This window comes from Amyelois transitella, chromosome 3, assembly GCF_032362555.1.
Source record: "Amyelois transitella isolate CPQ chromosome 3, ilAmyTran1.1, whole genome shotgun sequence".
Taxonomy (NCBI): domain Eukaryota; kingdom Metazoa; phylum Arthropoda; class Insecta; order Lepidoptera; family Pyralidae; genus Amyelois; species Amyelois transitella.
In genome coordinates this window covers 8112914-8130851 of record NC_083506.1, presented here as the reverse complement: position 1 = coordinate 8130851, position 17938 = coordinate 8112914, and the positions used below count along the sequence as shown (strand labels likewise).

Below are 17938 nucleotides of genomic sequence, written 5' to 3'. Positions count from 1 at the left end.
ATCCTACAATCATAAAAATTTATTGAGAAATATTGTGGCTGTGGAAAAAACGTTATTTAATGTGTTGACGAAGAAGCTTTTGTTGTATTTATTTTTGTCGGCAAATCAAAAGTCAGCAATAATCAAAATCTGAAAATGTAAAACTAACCCTGGTTCGCAATAAGGCGTACTCTAATCTGCAGCGCTTTAGTATCAGGAATGTAATGAATTAGCCCTTCACTTTGTTATTTTGTTGGCTCTGACGCGGCAGTTTATATTCTGTCTGCAAATAATGCGACCCGAGGAAGGGCAGGGGTGTCTTTTAAATATTATTACTTTAATCTTGCAATAAGTTTGTTTTAAAAGATTTCAGTATTTTTTTATCTTGCTTTTTTGTTTAACATACAGTTTGAAATCAATAGTGCTAACAAGCTTTCATATCAGTTTAACTTTGTCTTAAAGACTTGTTAAACTGTATTCACAGACAGAAACTTATAATCGTGTCTTTATCGCTCAGTTGGCTTAATGGTGGAATTGGGATTGAAATAGTGACAGGTTGCTAGTCCATTCCCAAATTTATGAAGTTTCTTTATTATATTATGGCAATGTATATACATATAGTACAATTATAGTATTTATTTTGCTCATAATATTACTTATCATGTACCCGCATTTATGTTTCTTGCTGTTGTACCCTGGAGGCCTATCTCCAGGACATTGCACTGCCTTATCTGCTGTCCTCAAGATAGGACGAGGTAATTTGTTATGTTTATTTCTCCGTCTCCTGTTAAGCGGTCAACAGGATGCGATACTAAAAGTAAATGAAAGATACCTACAGTATAACTATTAAGTACTTGAGTAGTATCAATGTGGACAAACAACGGCAAATTCCGGAAGCTAATATAGAATAAGCCAATGATATACTTTTATCAGGAAAGGGGGTCGATCGAATCAATTTATTTACCTTGATATTTCCATGTGCCGTGAGGTTCTCGGCACCAATAAAAAAAAGAATAGGACCACTCCATCTCGTTCTAAAGGATGTCGTAAAAGGCGACTAAGGGATAGGCTAAGAAACTTGGGATTCTTCTTTTAGGCGATGGGCTGAATATGGCCTATCAGTCTTTTCAAGACTGTTGGCTCTGTCTACCCCGCATGGGATATAGACGTTATTATATACATGTATGATATTTCCATTCTTTATCATATGGAAAAGAAACCTAGGAAGATAAGTCATTTCAAACATTTTTGAAAATTTTGCACTTATTCTAATTTCATTACGTAACTTATCTATCTCATAGTCATTATTACACAAAAGATATAAAATAGCGTTAATTCGTTATTATACCTACCGGCACTTCTAAAGTAAGGAGGTGAGATGGGCAAAAAATAATAACAGCCCATCTGGAGGAAACAGGTTCCCACCGGATGGTGTGTGTGGGGCAAAAAGGGTTTTTTTTTATAAACCATCGATAGCCCAACTACAGCAGACTCTTTTGTTTGCAATGTTATTTCTATTTTTGGTCATTTCATTCAAGTGTCGTAGCTAAATATTTTTTTTAAAGTAGGTATGTTTTTGACTTTTATATAAGATATGAACAAATTCGTTCATTTAAAAACATTGGGTAAAACACCAAATCTGTTAACACAAATTTAACGATTTTAGAGAAGATAAAAAAAACACAATAAACAAAAGAGTGTAAGTTTCTAGTTTAGTGTTTATATTTAATTATATGTTTCAAGGCATTCAATCGTCTTTGGAAACGTTATTAAGATATACGTACAGAATCACACGTAATCACGTCTTTATCCCTTATGGGGTAGACAGTGCTCACAGTATTGAAAAGATCACGATCAGCTGCATTATGAAAATAGATTAAATACTTATATGCAATATTCATTCTATTTACCTATATTAAACATAGCATTGATGTAAATTTCATGCATATAGGTACCTAGCTAGTTGAAAACAAATCAATTAGCTATAGCATCTAGTGAAGAACCAGTTCCCGGACCATGAACGCAAGGTTTGGAATGACAAAAACTAGTTTTTTTGATCACTCAAACAAGGTAAGTAATATAAGAAAGTATATATTGATGTTAACCAATCGTATATTTATGGTGTTTTTATTATATAAAATTATGTTAAAAATAACTTCTACCTAATCTTCTTATGATAAAGGGAGGATCCACTTAACTCCACCGACAAGAGTTAGCTCTTAAATTAATGAAGAAGAATCTTTTACAAATTTGGCAAATTTCTAGCTTTTTGTTCCAATCTTGTAAATACATTATTATGTCATCTAGCCTTAGAACGTAATGTTATATTATGCATAGAATATAAATGACACAAAAACCTATTTTAAAATTGTAAACACGTACAAGCGAATATTAAAAACAAAAATTACAATACCGTCAGAAATTGTGTATACATCAACAAAAATAAACTTTGCTTACCTCCGCAAACAGCAATTAGTACGCCGGCACCGGTACAGTCTAAAATCCAGCGAACTTTAATATAATAATCCAAAATATTTCGTGAACGCTGCTTGCAATATCAATTTGTTCGTAGTTTGTTTCATAAAGTACTTAATTTGTAAGTTTCACTTCACTTTAGGTCGAATAACTTTGGGTCGCGAAACACACGTGGCTGTAGCCTGATGAAACATTACCGACTGAGGATCGCCTATGGGTTCGGTTGGCGATCGGGTATGCTCGGTCGAGATCGGGTGGCAAAGCCCAAAGCACTAGCGTCGCCCAGTGCTGAACTTACAGAAGCTTACTTTGTCATATTGCATGTTGTAGGTAATGTGAAACACAAACACCAATTAAGTAGGTAACTTAATTGGTGTATTTTGAGTTTAAGTCACATAAATATAAAAAAAATATCGCTTTGTTTAGTTTATGTAAGTGATATTGATGAAGGTCATATATTCGTATTCATTCAAGCCCATCTCGGGAATATTATTCAAATAACTGATTTTAAACTTTCGCACTGCATTATTCTATTTAATAGGGTACCTACGTTACGTGCGCGTTTAATAGGTACCTGTATTATTTATAAACAGTATAATATTCCCATTTCTCTGATCTTTAAGTAAACAAAATATGTACAATTAGGGGTTTATATATTCAATGCAGGTAAGACGAATTATTTGTCAGTTTCTTTAGAGGTAAAACAAAAATTTATAATGTATAACAGTGGTTTCATGCAAAACGTGGTCTTCTCTCTAGAGAGTTAAGAACGATATTAATTAATACCCTTTAGTGAATTATGCCTGGATTTACCACACACATAATCTTAAACCTAATCTCTTGCACCCGGATATGTCCAGGTGAATCAAATTGTTACATACTTCTTTATTTGGATTTTTTTATTTTTTATAGAAAGAACCAAGGAAGTTGATATTTTTTTACCTAATTAGAAGTTTTGAATTCTTTAAATCAAATTATAAGCATTAATTCTATCATATTAATTGCGGCTATTTATTTTGTGTTAATTTCAGTCCATTGCGTGAGGCACTTGACTTGATGCTGAGCATATGCAACATGTGTCAGCTTGACGCAGTGTTGCAACTAAAGCAATCGTGTGCATAATTATCTTGACGTCATCCCATCCATCATTGTCTGGCATTGGTGTTAGCTATGAAACAAATATAATTGATTACATATACATACATAGGTTCACTTTGTGGGAATCTGGTGTATTTATCACTGTTACACGGATAGACCGAGCCAATAGTCTCGAAAAGTCTGCAAAGCTACGTTTGCCTGCATTAATGGTTGAATTTAAATAGGGACATATTATTAGCCCAACGACTTAAAGGTAAATCGCAAGTTTATGAGCATTTATGATTGACATTTATAATTTGCGCGGGAAGAAAATCTAGTTAATTTTATTAACACATACTGTGATTCCAACGTAAATCTAATGCTGATTTTATTATCTCTGTTACATAGCTGTCTGTAAGAGAAATAAGACGAACTGGAAGACTTATATACAAAAATTTTGGAATAAGAATTACATAACATGGATGACCTAATCCTACTCTACTCTGTCGGAAACCAATTTTACTTCTTCTGTTTGTGCAATTATGTATTTGGTTGAGTTGAGTGTGATCATATCAGATTTTTTATCTAACAAGTTTTGGTAGAAGCACTGCGTAACACAACAATATCTCTTAATACATCTTCGTTTTGTATCTTTATAGGTACACATATCATTTTATCTAAACGAAAATTAGAACAATTTCAAGCTACCTCATTTCATCAGAAAACTGACACTGCATTTCCAGTACATAAAATCTGAAAACATGATGAAAAATCCCCAGAAACGAGGAATAGTCAAGCGCAAATGAATAAAAGTAAAAAAATCATACTCCACTATGAAATTCAATATGGCGCGGGTCATGATTCTCTCGGGCTGAAAACGCTGAAAAGGAAAATCCTTAATGGATATGCCGACGTCCAACGGACGAATGACTGATGGGTTACATTATGGATATATCTTTGTCATCGTTAAAATATTTCTAAGTACTTATAATGTTCAACATAAATAACTATTTTTTGATACTAAGTAAGTATAATTTTGGAATGAGAAAATTAGTTCCGATTACAATTTATTGTTACAAAAAAGTTAAAATATTTCGAAATATTTTAGTTTTCAATTAATTTTCCCACCAATAGATATTGATATTGCCAAATAATAGATATTGCCAAATACTTTGAAAGTTTTTTTTATAAAGGGAAAGAAAATAAGAACAAAAGAATATTTTCTGTGAAAAGCGGTAGACGCGCGTCTTACAAGCTTAGAGGATTTTTGATACCTAAGTGATTCAATTGATACCTACAATTTCCACAAGAAGAAATGGTTTTATTTTACTTTGCTGGAAATCACACGGCTATAATCACACCTTTAATCATATATAAGAAAATATATGATTAAAGGTCGAAAGTAAATTGGCAAAATTAATTAACTGAAAACCATAGTTCCAAGTTATCAAACCTCTAAAACATGCACATGTTTCATTCTGGTACATTTATCACATCACGGCACATTGCCCACATTTCCCTGTTGTGTAAACGTGCTCCCGAAATTGATTGCCTTTGTTCTTTTGATGTTTTGATTAGAAAACAAATTAGCAAATACTATGAATATAATGGAAAATTGTAACACTAAATCTTATTATCTCAGTATCCTTCTATTTTTGTATAACATCCTGCAATTTTCTACATTTACGATACAATAAAGTAGGTATTAAACATCATGTTAGAGTTAACAATTATTATCAAAAAAGAAATATGATAATGTAAGCGGTTCACAGATAATGTTGCTTCGTGCAGTATCAGTAGGTATACTAATTTTAGCTCTATTACTGATCCGCATTTGGTGTGTAAAAGTACATACTCTCTTACGTTTTCAATTCCCTCTATTTTATCTTATATTTCTAAAACCCGCCACATCCATAGACAAAGGAAGAAGATATTGGTCTAATTAAAGCAACTTATTATTATACGTCGGCAAGACAATGGTCTATAGTCTCTCGTCTAAAAATGGTAAACAAAAACAAGGATGTTAAATACCCTTCAGGGACTATGAGCGTATAGTTATTGTTTTAATTGAATTAATAGTACTGATAAGCACAGCAAGACAAATTGATCGTACTATGTTGTGTGCAAACTATCGCTTTTTATTTATTTTAATGATTCGTATTCCCGCGAATTTAGCGCCTAATAATTTTGTTACACCTTCTTTTGGTTGTAGTGTGGCTCGCAGGTTTAGGATTTCGAATCAAACGAAAGCTTATTCTCAAGATAAGATACTTTTTATGCGTGTGCAAAACTACATTTAGTTGCGTAGAAAGTAAAAAAAAAATACTTGAAAAATAATCAAATTCCCTATATGATAACTCATTTATCTGCCCAACCCTTAGATTGTCATATTGCGTAAGGTTCTATAATGTATTAGTTAGAATTCAAAAGGTCGAAGGGTGGTTATTAAAAAAACAATTTCTGCTATCTCCATCTGACGATTGTGGGTTCGATGCATCGTTGCGAATAGTATCGAATTAACTTGACCACTCGAGCAGAATCGAGAGAGCCATTCATAATTGTATGAAAAATTGACGAGTATTCTATAGTGACCTAGTTTCTGATGCGTGCGAATTAAATTATAATTGTCTTATTTTAATTACAAAAAGACAGAATTTTTACTATAAAAAGTTATATGACACATTGTAATGCAACTTGGAAGACTTGAATGGGAAGTAAAAAATATTGTTAAGTATATGTAATATCGCGATTTTGCTTGTGTTTATTATTATCTAATATATTATTTTCAAATTAGGTGTGAAACGATAAAGTTTCCACCAATAAGTCCTAATACGAAGTTTTATTTTCTCTCAACTAATTTAATGAACCACTATAATTTTTATGATATGAGAATTTTATGAAGAATTAATAAGTGAAACCTTTAGAATTAATGAGCTGACAAACATTTTTGTTATAATATTATATTGCTAATTGGTCACCATACTAATTTTATTACTGACACCTAATTGTTATTCAAATAAAGTGCGTATACATACATGTTACGATAATGTTTCTTTTTATACACGTTTTTATATGAACTTTTAACTCTATCAGTATTTGCGTTTAAAAATATATTATTTTATAGTTTTTATATGTATTTAAAATTGCTTTGAGTTTTAAAGCTATTTTGTTGACCATGATAATAGCATTATCAACCAATCAATCTCTAGAAATTGGCAAACAGATATCGCTTTTATTAGTAAATATCCAATTAGTTGTTTCAAAATTTAGGACCCTAAAAATCTGGTAAGTGCTAGTCAATCCTCTTTAGACATTTTAATTTCTTGCATTCGCATGAAATATTAAGGACCTTTCACGCTTCGGTTTTTGGGTTTATTGCTACGGAACTTTTATTTAGGGTTCCGTGGTTTACGATGTCACGTAAAACGATCATTAATTTTGTATTGTGCTTCGTTTGGGACGTGACAGAAATAGGACCAACAGACGGCAGGTACAGAGGTACATGTATGTACATAATATTGTACTACGTATAACTTATGTCATCTAAAAAAATGATGTGAAATTTCATTCGTTTGGAAACTGTCTAAAAGCTGTTCTCTTCCACACATATTGTAAAAGTCGATCATATGAATGAAAGGATTTTTAACTCAGGATTCTATTTTACGCGACGTGCTAGCAACCTTACGTACATTGCAATTTAATATTGCTGGGTTCAGAATTCATCAAATTCTATTTATATTGTTTGGGTTTGAATATGGAACATATGTATTGTTCAAAGACAAAAATGCACTGGAGCGATTCAAAAATCCCAGGCTTAAGCTGCTATTGAGAAATTTTATTAATGAATGTGACCTTTTTCGATTGCTCAGCCTGCTATCAGAATACATAAGCATGAGTCAAACTCGACCCAAATAGAGGCCGTTCGATATCTAGGAGAAAGCGATGTTGCAGCAGCCATTATGCAACGGCCATGGTGTGGACTTGTGATGTAAGTTTGATGGTAATTAGCGGAATCGAACATTCTCAGCTCAATTGTTTATGTTGATGTGCGAAATCGGATGTGTGAATTGAATGAAGATCAACTTCAACAATGAAGTCGTAAGATTGTAGGCCGATGTGGTATTTAAAGATATAGAAAGAGTGAAAAAAAATGCACAAACACTAACAGACACAGTAACCAAACTGATGACTATTGTAAGCTTTCGAAATAAGTAAAAAAGTAGTTAAGATATTGTTGAGTTGATAAAAATAATGATATACAACAATTTATTGACCAAACTTACCCATGCATTTTTAACGTAGTTTAAAAACCGAAATTAATGATAAAATAAAACAAACTACACAGTGCACAGCCGATTCAAGCAACAAATACTATCCAAACTGAAGTTAAACTTAATTTCAATTGGATACTGTAAGCAAACAGTATAGAACCTGTAGCGATAGCAGCTAAGTCAATAGCTGCAGCCATTCAAAACATCAAAGGAAGATTTGTAGTGACAGTAAATACAAAGTACAGCCTACAGACTGAAACCCCGCACTTGTGTCAATATTGTCCCCACATTGAGTGTCGCTTCAATATGGCTTCTGGGACGTCGGTAACTCTAAACTTCAATAATACAACCTTCGCCAGGCAGGAGAATCGCGAAACATGTGTAATTTTTGAATGCACACAAAGACTATATTTTATTTTATTTATTAATTTTTGTTCATATGTACGATTTTCCGTAGAGAAAGAAAGGGCCTGTCTATTGCCCTGTTTTGGAAAGTATTCACTACTCGTATAAGTTAGCGCAAACTGTCGTCTGAACTATATGTATGCAAAAGATGCTCTGATTAGTCACCAGGAAAAAGAGGTGTATTATGAGATTCACGTATAAATTTGTAAACTTATATAAGTACTTTTTAAGTCTTAAGTATGTTTCTTGGGTTATTGTTTTAATTTCTAAACTTTTGTCAAATATTAAATCCTTATTATTGAATGCAATATAATAGTTATGAAATTTGTACATTAGAAACATTATAATTTAATTCTCTATTTATGGACTATTGGGTATAATTGAGTCTTCAAATTTAGCCTTAAGGCTGCTTGATCAATACTTTATTCCGTTCGCCGACGTATAAAAAAGGCATCAAGCTTCATCGTGCCGACAATCGCAGCAGAGAGTATAATTTCAATGGGCGTGTCAGAACCTTGGGCGAAATGCAATGCGATAAATTTTGGGAGGTCAACCGATAACATCAAGTATCTGATATATCTGGGGCATCTTGAATTGGCTGCTTGCTGACCCGTGATTGGAATCCATGCGTCCGTTACAATTGACCACGTAGTGAGTGATATTTTGCTTGTTGAACATAATAACTTCATATTTTCTGATCATTATTGCCAAGAGAATAAAATGTATATTCGAAATTTCTGGAAACATTTAGCCATTTTATGAGAAGCGGCATTTCACGACTGCTTTAATCTTATGTTGTGGTTGATAATCCGAGGGATATGCACTAAAATAAATTGCTTGAAATATTAAAAAGTACTGATAAGTTCCACTTTTACCAGTAACATTAATGATGATTATGCAATTATTTCATTGTGGGATTTTTCAGAAATTTCTACTTGATAATCTTGCGTAATATTATATTAAGTATCTAAAAAAAGGATTATTAAAGCAAATAGTGACGTATAAATTTGTATTTGTGGAATATTTTTTTTATTATGCTTTGTCTCATCCCAAAACTTTTAGCATTTTGCACGGTAAGTAGGGCGCCGTGTAACCAAGGATAGTTTACAATATATTATGCAATATGGAGGAGGGTCTTTATGTTCAGGTTGAAAATTACCCACTAGCGTGTTATCACCCGGGCGCGGTGCAAGAAGCCGTTTTGTCGGTAATGTGACTAAATTGCATGTTGAAAATGGGACAACCTGCTTCTAACTAATGAATATAAATAATATTTCGATTAAAATAGGATGGAGCTTTTTAAGATTTTCTTGAGAGGGCAAACTTGTAATCTCTTAGGGTTTAGTTTCCCCTGTAAAGTTTGCGAAGGTCAGATGGGAGTCGCTTGTAAAATCCTGACTTACACTATCCAGAATTAGGGTCAAAGACGTGACTTCCCTCCAATGAGGTATTGAATTAACTGGGTTAAACCGCCAGGAGGAAAAAGACTGTATATAAGTTTTCTTTTAAAAACGACATCATGCTAAACTGTAAAATGTATCTTTATAGCTTTCTCTTATAAAGCGTATACCTAACCTTTTAAGAGAAAAAATAAAAATTAATCTGTTTTCTTCCGGCTGTGGTAATTATTTTCTTGGTTTAAAAATTATCTATTTATATCATGTAGTTCTAAAAACATGCCGGAACTCATGGACAGTATCTACCCGTTCCACACCGTTGAACAAGCAACAAACGATTCGGTGGTGTGGCCGTTACACGCGTCAGCTTGCGTGCATGTGTATCATCCCTACTAATGCGAATGCTTATGTTTGTTTTTAAGCGAATTACAATCTCCTTCCTTCTGGCGTCGGTATCGATTACATTCACACACAAAGAGTAGTGAGTGCCTGTGACCATAATCCTGAATAGGATAAAACAGGTTTTTAGAGGACCATGGTTACAAGTCCAAAACTCTCCTCACCGTGAACAGATGGATTATATGGCAAGGGTGCCTGGAAGGTTAACGGTGAGTGATGACATCGCTTAGACCATCGGGAAAAACTGTGTGCTCTCAATCATGGCTGTGCTAGGATTTGGACTAGTGCCCTACCTTATTGCACGAAGCTTTTATACATATATACTAATTAAATTAAATATATATATAATATATACTTTTGTGGTTCGACCATACCTGTATTTTCTTCACTACCAGACAAGCATGAAAGCTTGTAATAATATAATTTTTGAAACCAACATTCTCCATGACAAGGGTGAGTATTCTAAAGGGTAAATAATCTATTCCTATGGCATGTTGTCGGACCGCGTAAAGTATCTGAGATTCATTTGCTTTATGGTTGTATAGGTACCCAAAGTGAGGGCAAGAATCCGTGTAGGGTTTCCCGCAACGATGAAATGAAAAGGGAAGGCGATATTGATCTCAAAGAACGTGTGGTATGCGGCCGGCGCACGACAGCCTTGATCAAGGTAGACACAGCTGATTGGGTGCAATGACCTTTGTACTCTATAATTATAATATAGACTTCTTATAAATCTTTTATTCATACAGCGGCTTCTAACGTAGTTTGATCAAAATTTCTATATACCTAAGCCTAAGGTCTATCAATAAAAAAGCTATCTATCTGAATTCGCAAGTTTTGATCAAATGTTTGCAAGACAGATGTTTTGGAACTGTGTAAATACACAATTCATATACCAAATATAAAAAAAAATAAGCTAGTAACATGGACTGTAATGGGTTCTAGATATAAGTATTTAACTACATTTTTGTATAATGTGGTAACTATACAATTGAATATTTTTTGTTTGACAGCCTGTCATTTAGTTAAGTAAATCTATATACTTACCTACTTAGTAAAAAAAATAAGCTGACAATGATTTAAATGGAACTAATTAAATCTAAAATAAAGCCAATGACAGTATTATACTTCTAAAACTAATCAATTTTGTGTTATAAAAGGTATTGATCTCAATTAAAAAATCCTTGAGGTTTGTGCATGCTCGGCCTCGATACTCATAATTAGCATGTAATTAAATACCAATTAAGACCAAATGTGACAAAACTGATCGAGGAAAAGGCGATAACATTTTATTGACTAGCTCTTATCAACTGTAATATCTACTAAATACAAATAAGTCATCGAGTATGATAAAGAAATGAAAGAAAATTAAGAAAAAGCGTCGGTGAATTAATTTCAATGATTAAATGGTAGTTGCTTATAACCACGTCTTTACTGTTTTTATAATAAAGGAGTAAGCGTTTGTGAGTTGGTATGTTTATGGCGGGTAATCTCCAAAGCTCTAGAACCGATTATAAAAATCCTTTCACCATTAGAAAGCTACGTTATCCAAAATTACTATTGGCATATATTTCTTTTAAATGAAATAAGTTTCCAAGACTGATTATTAAACACTTCTCAAGTAATCCAGGTAAAAGACCGATACCAAAACTCTTTTCGCGCGTGCGCTGGCTCCTTGTTGATTTACCTAATACAAATAGTCACTCTTCTTTCCTACAGAGACTACACCTTTCCACTTGCCATGATCTCTGCATACTTCTTTCGATCATCCACATTCACGACTAGAATCATGCAAGCTTAGGTTATTCTTGACCTAACTTTTCGGCAGGACGACCCCGATGCGATCAAGCACGTTCGGCTAGACTTTTCTCTTTCAACGTTTCTATACACACTCTCCTTCCTAATTCCAGTACCTAAGTATATACTTACTTTAATAAAACAATAAAATAAAAATCATATCAAATTTCTCGTTCCAAATCGTCGTAAAAGCAACAACAAAACGTTAAATAAAAATATAATTATCCAACAAACGGTTTTGTTTTCAAAGATCCTTTTTAACAGGAGCCATATTTAAGCCCTAGTAACACTACCCCGACGTGAAACCCGATGCACCGAGTAATGAGAACGTGACTGCATCCGGCTTTGTCTGACAAAAGTGCATTGAGACTAGATATGTCCAGGCTGGCGACACGAGGCAAATACAATGTATTCTTAAATTATTTCATATATATATATATACATATATATGAAATAATAACTATTTTGTACTAAAAAAAATTATTTGCATCAACGGATGGCAAAACTTTTGCATCAGCAGCAACTTTTACATGTTTTTTGAGAAGGTAGGCTATTAGTAGTTCATCTTTTAGCTATGACCAGTTGATATGCGATTGAATTTAATACCTACCTATTTGACCTCAGTTATCAAATGTCATCAATGCGTTTCAGATCCGTTTCGACTTAAAATAAAATAGCAGAATTGACATGCAGGTCTTGAACTACACCTCTATTCTTACTTTCTGAAAATTGGGGCCTTACCTATAAACCTTGTGTCATGAGGTAGGTATTTGTATGCATTAATAAATCTGCGAAAAGCACCGAACTGATTTTTTACACACACATTTAGTCTTCAGAGTTGAAAGCCTTGACATTCCGTCCTTGCTGGAAATGCGTTATTGTCACGATATAGTACGACATATCTAACCTATACTATCGCGGCCTTTTGTACTTATTTACTTACAAATGATTTTTATCGAGTAAACCATACGTTAATTGCTAGCCGCTCTGCCGGTGGGAAAAAACATCGTTAGAAAATCTGTACATTTAGGAAACTGGATGTGTAACTAGGATCCAATAGGGGTTTGATTCACTTGCGAATTTCTCGGTGTTCAGAAGCAGGGGAGTCTCTTCATGATAAAAACAAAAACGCCACTTGCAGAACCCAGGTCCTCGTCAGAGAGGTGAAGACGTAACCGTGATTTATATCAGAAGGACGGCGATGAGAGACATGGTTGAGACATGTACTGTACGAACAGCCTCTTGACCAAAGAAATTTATTTATTACCTATGTATTCAATGTCCATAAGTAAGAAAACGGTATCACCAGAATTTAGTATTGCCCTGTGCTTCTGTAAGGATCTCTCGATCTCTCTTAGTTTGTTGTCCTCTTAAAATGCTATCAGACATTTATTATTTACTAGTGTCATCTTGTGATTAACTTACAAAACAAACTCTAAGTAGACTTCTTTTATAAGTAGGTATTGTGTAGACATTTGGTATTTTTAATTCATTAAAAATTTAATAGATGGCGTTCTTTGCAAGGTTACAAAATGGTTTCAGCACATACGCAACCATGCTTTAGCTTTAGTTAAACCCATTAAAAACAGATGGCGCTTCTGTACTACATTAGATCATGTGGTGTAAAAACAGCCTAAGTACAATCACATACAGGTACAGTTAGTTACTTAACTGAATACCCAGACCCCGCCCACTTAACAGTTACATGTAGCACCCCTTATCTTCTGTGAATAATGATAGAGCACTTATGCAAAGCTACACTTACGTGTACTTAAATTAAATGAATGAAAATTGGCTAGTAAATTTAAGTCTGTACTGCCAAATTTGATAAAAATTATTTTAAAATCATTTAATACTTAATATGCGATAACTGTTTAGTTTATGTTCATAATTTCGTCGTATTTTCCTTGTAATAATGCTTTGCCTAGTGATTAACTTCAGGAAAATTTCAGGACTTCCCAAAATGATGGATCTGCCTATTGTTAACTCGGACCAATTATAATAATACCTTTATCCCATAATTGACGTTCCACAATACCAAAAAAGGAATAATAATAGTCATTCGCAGCGAACTTAGACCTCACAAACACTTTTATTTAAAAAAAAATTGTTATCGAAATCGTATCATAAACAAAAACAATCGAATCGATTTTGTTGCCCTACTAATATAAATATATGTATAAAATAGTAATTCTATTGACAGATGCTACATATCTTGTGAGTGTCATGAAAATTCAAAGATATTATACATAAAAAATGCATCGTTTCCCGAAGTAGACCTCTCTTACTACGCTCGTTCGGTCAAATATTGAGGTACTTGTATAAAAAAGGCTGATCTTGGTCTATGGTAGTGGGTTTTAGGTAGCTAAGCACATTATAAGAGATATATAAAATTGGTAGGTAGCAAAATAAATACCAACCAATGTTGCTATTACTTAAGTGTCAACTAATAAGCAAAAAATAAATTCAATTAATAATCAAGCAGAATATATTTAAATATTGTATTGAGGCTAGCAAAAAATCTACAAGAGTAGCAATTCCGCGCGTCATTGGCATTCCTTGGGTCTAGGCGGGCGTGCTGCGTTCTAGCCCATTTATCACGCCGGGAAGAGAAAAAATCACGGAGTCACTGACCCGTTACTTTTCCATTTACAGTCTGTTCTTGTATTATATCTAATCGATATGCATCGAAACTTCACCTACTAAATTAGAAGTGGGACCTAAAGATTTTATCTATGTTACCAAGTAGGTACCTATATTAAAAGTTCTATTAGTCATAAACCTGCAAACTTGCAAAAAAGATACGTTGAATAAATATTACCTATGCATTTTACCATATCTCCATACAAGTCCTATTGGCGAATATACAGAATCGGAAAGCAGAACGCGTACCAATGAAATCGAATTTATAATCCGCGTGAACTGGGTTCAGAGGCAGCAGGAAATAAATACCTATATGGTTGGTAATGTCGAATAAATATGTATTAAAAATTACGTGCTGCGGTCGTCATGTCGATGCAATTTTGACCGTATTTTCAGATCGGACCACATTTTTGGTCGAGTGGGGAATATTTGTAATAATAATAGACAATAGAATTTAAGTATCTGGTTATAGGAACATTTTCACCTAAATTTATTTTTTGAATTCCAATTTTGGATATCAGGCTTTGAATCTCATAAGACTTATTCCTTTTATAAAATCCAAAAATAATAAATACTAGTAAAGCGCCAGTCACAAAGAAAAATTTTTTGGGCAATCGACACTCAAAATTTTAGGGTTAAACGCAAATCAAAAAACTTTATCTGTCGACCCCATTCGATGTAATGTGTTGAATCTCAAAGCGGAATGAAGACAGTTTCAGATAAGTACCACGAGAATTTCTCCGTTCGTGCACGTTCATTGAGCCCTGTGGAAAAATTCAGCGCTTCACGCGAGCGTAAAGAAAATATTTCATTTGCCCCGCGAGCCAGTAAAGCTTGCCCTGATCCCTTTTATGAGCTCCTATGTTCCTGGCATGAACAATGAATGTCGCTTGAATGTGACAAGCGCTCACTTACCGTATTAACAGGGTTGCGTTCGCACTAGCAGGGTTACTAACCTGTGAACAGCTTCATTAGCGGTGTAAGTCTCGTTTTTCGCAGCGAGTTCTCTTGTGCCAATATTTTTTATTTGTATAACGCAAGTATTGCTCGCGTTAACCGTTCAATATATTTTTTGTTGGAATTGAAATAGTTTCTAGTAATTGTTTTTTTTATATATATAATTTTTTTCTTTTTTAAGTTAAATGATGAGTCTCTGGCTCTTTCGTAAAAGAGCCGTGACTTAATAAGTAGAAACCTGACCCTGTTATAAAAATATTTTATATATATTTTACAACAGAGCGAAACAAAGCGTTTTGTAATTATTAGTAATTTTTTAATCTATTTTTTTAAATAATATTAAATTAAAGGGTATAATTGCGTATCTTTTACACAAACTCAACTAGTACTTAATAATCTTTTAATCCCCTATCCGGCTTAGGCTTGTCTCTAAATCAATAATGAGCGGGATAAATTTACTTATTGTGGATAAACTTAGCTAAGTTCATTATTAACATCTAGGGGTTTGCCTTTTATTTTTGTGTTTTATAACACACTCAATTTGTTTTTAAATTACAGTCTGTAAATACATGCCTTCTTCAGTATTTAAACGCTCGAATTAAGAGAGAATAGGTAAGTTCATTAGCAGGTTTTCTATCCTCCAAGTCCGCTAGACATCAACTTGACCGTCTAGCTTTATAAAATCAATTAACGCCGATTAACCTTCCCAAAATATCTTACAACTTATAGTGAAATTAAATAACTTTTGAAACTTTCGGAATACCTTTAAAGCTTTCCGGCGAGATTGTTTAAAATAACTTACAATGCAAATTTTTTCCGATATATTATCAAAGTATTTTAATAGTAAAAATAGATTAAGTTATTATTACACTAATAAGCCGAACTCATTTTTTTAAAACGTTACAAAATTATAACTTTTTATAACTAACAAATAGTATATAATTACCTAATTAAAATGCTTTTGTCTATATATCCTAATTTGGTTAACATTTACAAAATGTTCAGTTATTTATTTTAAAACACAAATACATATAGTCACGTCTATATCCCTTGCGGAGTAGAGAGACAGTCACAAACCAGTCACCCAACAGTCTCGAAAAGATAGAAAGGGCACGTTCAGCTGTATGATTTCAATATGTAATTTAGATTCAAATAGTGACAAGTGGCTTGTAAACCTATCTCTTAGCCGCCTTTTACGATATCCGTGGAAAAGATATAAAGTGGTTCTATTTTTACCTAAGTGTCGGAAACTACACGGCATTTATTTTAAGAGGTTATAAAACTACACTTAAAAAAAGAAGTACTGTACAGTCTCTGAACAATATCAACCTGCTGGGAGTGTCCCCAAAAGGTAAAATGCTGCAGTGCGGTTTGTTACCGCTTCTTCTGCATTAACGCTTTTGGAAGCGACAGTAAACTTAGTTTTAAGTAATTTATTGCCATATTAAAAGGCAATACTGATTCTGTGAGCCAGATTATTTCCAGCCACTGCTTGAGTCACAAGTTACCTCAATCAGATAATTTGACCTATATGTGATTAGATTATAATAATTTTGTTTAAATGTTCCCTTTTAAATATGTAATAGGTTTATTCTTTCTGTATATGAACCGAAAGAATGTTCGCCTCAACTTAAAAAATATTAATTTATATTAATTAAAGGGTTTTTATTAGTCTATGACATTTGACTTACCTACAAGTAATAAACAAGAAAAATGAGGCGGTTAAAGTAAGAAACAACTTTAATTAAAATCCCAATTCCTCAACCGACTTCATTTGAAATTTATGACGTTTTAAATGTTTTATTTGTCTTTTGTGTCTGGTAAAAATATTTAAACGATTAATAAGGTGTAAATAACCTGTTTTATCTCATAGAAGAATGAAAATATATATGGTTTTACGCCTTCATTTTATAAGTATTATCACAAAAACGTAAAATCAACGCAGCTCTTATATACATTACTTTAACCAGATACACGATATAAAATAATAATAAAAATATCACGTCAAAAGTAAGCAACTAAATACCTATTTACATACTCGTGTCAAGTCTCACAACCGTTTAAACTATGTTAAAATCTTTTCCACAGCACATTTGCAACGTAAATCTCGTTAACAAAATAGTCTCTTCCAGGGATCCCCACACTGCTTAGTTTAAATACTGTGTAACTTTTTTAGTATGCTCCCAAGAAAACCTCAAGTTGTTAGTTAAATTCAAATTGGAAAACTTTTAAAATTTATGTGCACAGTTTTAAGGCACCTATTATGTCTTTGCTACTGTTACACGTGCAACGAGTTTTTTCGCCAGTCAGTAGAAACTTGTGCCTGAACTGTGGTTTAAGGAGTTACAGGTCACGCTATATTGGACAAGTTTAGAAATATTGCTGGCTGGCAATTTTCTCCGCACATATGCACGATCGTGTTAAACCTCAGGGTTGACTTGGGACTTGACTGTTCTCTTTTACGAAATATTTTATAGTCTCTTAGAAAATAATGCCGCATTATTTTAAATATGAAAGAAAACTTCGTGTTAGACTTAA

The 17938-nt window shown here is 33.2% G+C and overlaps 1 protein-coding gene across 2 annotated transcripts in view; it reads right to left on the bottom strand.

The window, feature by feature from the left end:
• Positions 1-7887, bottom strand: part of LOC106137829 (uncharacterized) — a 39464-nt gene extending 31577 nt beyond the window's left edge. Inside the window, exon 1 of one of the 2 annotated variants that reach the window (XM_060950127.1) lies at positions 7815-7887. The gene's annotated coding sequence lies outside the window, so the exon portion shown is untranslated. Of the gene's footprint in view, positions 1-2436; positions 2641-7814 lie in introns of those variants that run through there. The other variant, XM_060950118.1, reaches the window with a different exon arrangement.
• Positions 7888-17938: the final 10051 nt, after the last annotated feature.